This window comes from Entamoeba invadens, assembly GCF_000330505.1.
Source record: "Entamoeba invadens IP1 unplaced genomic scaffold scaff_1105074726581, whole genome shotgun sequence".
NCBI lineage: Eukaryota > Evosea > Mastigamoebida > Endamoebidae > Entamoeba > Entamoeba invadens.
In genome coordinates this window covers 18,053-21,530 of record NW_004191712.1, presented here as the reverse complement: position 1 = coordinate 21,530, position 3,478 = coordinate 18,053, and positions in this window count along the sequence as shown.

The window sequence follows — 3,478 nt, the reverse complement described above, 5'->3', positions numbered from 1 at the left end:
GGGTCATTTCACAAAAATCGAATAAAAATATTCGGCATTTCCAAATAACATTTTCTATTTCAGATCATTTGTTTATAGTACTAGAATAGTTCATTACCACCCGAGACAGGTTTTTCCAAACGCGACAGCTTTTTCGCATGACTGTAATTGTAAATTAAAAGAATTATTATTGCTAATTATTAAAATGTTTTTTAAAAAATGTAAATAAATATAAAGATGTTGTTTTTAGCTAATAATCCCGTTTATGTTAATAAATTCATTTTTTTGTTAATTCGGTTCCAAACATTTTACAACAAAACAAAATTAAAGATAACAAATAAAACATTGTCCATATGTTATTTAATGTATAATTTGTCGGAATTAATTGGGAAAGATTTCTTAATTATAAAAATACTTTTTGATTTTTTGGTTCAATTTTTCTTTTTATCCTAATCAAAAAAAAATTAAAAAAAAACACTTCTAATAAAATAAATTGCGCATCTGTTTGGCAACAACAACATCTATTTGTATCCAAATTCAACAAAGAATTTGTTATTCAAATGATTTTCAAAAGACTTTTGAAAGATTTTCATTACAAAAAAAGGAATGCTTTATGCAAAAATAGTATTTTAATTTAAAAAATCTATTAATTGAATTAACAACTTTGTAATTATATAATGGTTTATTTTACTTACTTTATTTCTTATACTTAATTTTTTAGGAAATAATTTATTTATTTTGATAATAAAAAAGTAATGACAAAAAGTGTTATAATTATATTATAATTCAACTAAAAATCATAATAAAGAAGAGAAATAATATTGAGACTTCTCCAAAGTGCGTCCAAGTATTGTCGAATGTTGACAACAGTTTGTTCAATTGTGGGCTTTCCTTTGGCTAATGCGCCCGCAACAATCGACGATGTTGAAGTGATTTTTGGGATATTTGCGTTGTTTGGGAGAAACAATTACTCAATTGAAAGATGATAATATTACCAAAGCTAAATAAGTTGTTAATTCCAAATTGAAAAATTCTTTAAAATAAAAGGCTACTTTTAACAAAGAAATTTACGCTCGAAAGACAAGTTGTAAAAAAATAATTGAGCAAACCCGAACTTTAATAATCAATGTTTTGAATGACAAATTCAACTTGTTATAAAAGCCACTTGACTTTTCCAATGATGAAATAATTATATTAAAAAGAAATAACAAGAGAAGTTTAAGATTGTTGAAACTGAACTTGATTAAGAGAAGAAAGACCATGAAAAACCCAAATTGATTAAACGGATATATGAGAAATATCGCTTTAATCGCGGTCAGAGCTGTAATATTTGAGAAGAACGTTCAAATGGTAGAACGATAAAAGGTTAAGACTATGAGAGACAAAGAGGCCGGTTTAGAAAAATTGAAGAGGATAAACACTAAATTCCTTAAAACAGAATGTGTGTTATAACCATGAAAATGATATGCTTGAAAACAGAATTGGAGGCATTTAAACATCTAGACAACACCTCAAAACAGTCGAAGAATATGTATAGGGGTGTGATAAAATGGTTACTACCCAAAAAATGGTTACTGTCAGTGTAGAACTTCTTTTTTGTTTAAATGAAAAACATTTTATTTAACATTTTCAACAAATAGTTCAAAATTTTCAATATTATTTTTTGTTGTTTTAATGCACTTTTGGGAAAGTTTAGTTTAGTTAAATGAAAATATGTCAAGAATATTTAAAACAGCCAATTAAATTAAGAATTAGACTTGAAAAAAAAAACATATTTATTTCCATTTCTTGATAATCATTAAAACCTTTAATCAACACTTTAAGTTTCTTTGCTTTAACATTTTCTAGATGTTGTTGTATAAATGTCGGAGAAAGTAGATCGACCAATTTGAAAGGAACGACAATGTGAATGTAGTCCGCAGAAAAAAAAGATTTATTGGAAAAGTGTAAAGCTGCATTCTTTTTAAGTATTCTTTTAAGTATTTTTATTAAAATATCACAAAGTTTACACAAAAGAGTCTGATTAACTAATAACTTATTTTAAATATATAATTTTTTATTGTAAAAATATAAAAATTTGACAAAGATAATCTTGTTGTTTATTTATTTAAACGAATAAAACATTTTCTTTGATTTATTTATATCCTTATAACCCAATTATTACAGTAGGGGGAGTGAGGGGCTTGACGAAACAAAGGGGATTGACCAATTGTTTTATTATCTTTTTTACTATACAAAGTTTTCCCGGTTCTATTTATAAAATAACAAAAACTATAAATAATTTATAAAAAATGTCAAAGAAAAAGATTCTTAGCTTATCCAAAATAAAATAAAACGTTTTTTGATAGAAACAGTAAACAACCTTAGTGTTATGAAGAAAATTGAATGGCTTATTTTTATTGTTTGAAATAACCAAGAATTAATTCACAAAGCTTCAATTATTTTTGTTTCTACGACAGCACAAATACAACTTCTTTCTACAAAGTATTTCCTTTAGCAATAATAGACAAGTTGTTCCTCACACAAGCCAATTCGTCTCACCATTTGGCTTGTGTATTTGGAGTTGTTAAAACACTAACTTACTGAGTTTTCTGACAATTAAAGATCAATTGACGCCAATTTCACATTAACTGAACACGGCGAGGTTCAAACTGAATTGATTTTTGGATGAGAGAACATAGTGATAGTGATGGCAGATCACGACAAGTTCTAAGAGAACAAGGAGAGCTGAGAGAGCATATTTGTGTTTCCATTGCTCGTCATACCAAAAAGGTGTTGGGAGCATTAGAGAGCAAAGCAACAAAAACATCATTATTGCATCATATAAGCGTTCTGGTGTTGTTGGAGTCAATATTGGCAAGATTAAAAGAATGTTCGTTTCTATAAAAGAGGATTCCAGATTGTTACTGGAAGCCAATGGTGTTTATACCAGAGAACACTTGGAATTGTTTGTTCTTCCGCATAAACCAACATATTTGGTCAAATCCGAAGAGGAAAGTTTGCTTTTCAATATCCAAGAGTTGCCGACAACGAGAGCCATATCAAACATAAAAACTAACGCCTACCGATGACTTTATTGAGAACTAACAACTAACAAACACCCAAGTCGTTTTTAATATGATTTCAAGTTTTGACTTTATGCTAAGGATGAACCAATACTTTTATGGTTTATAAACTATAAATTTTAAGTCGAGGTTGTGTTTTTAAATAGAACATTAAAATTAGTTTTTATTTAAATATAGTACATAAACCATTAAAAGTATAGGTCAAGCCCCTCACCCCCCTACTGCATATTTTTTAAAAATAATTATTTTCATTTTTTAATATTTTTAAAATAAGAAATAATCTTTAGATTGCAAAATAATTAATATATTTTGATTATATATACTATATAATTAATTTTATATATAAAAATATGGTTGTTTCTTAATTAGTAAAAAATATGGTTATTATTAAAAATCATCATTGTGTATAGTAAAATTAATTTTTTTCTTTGTTA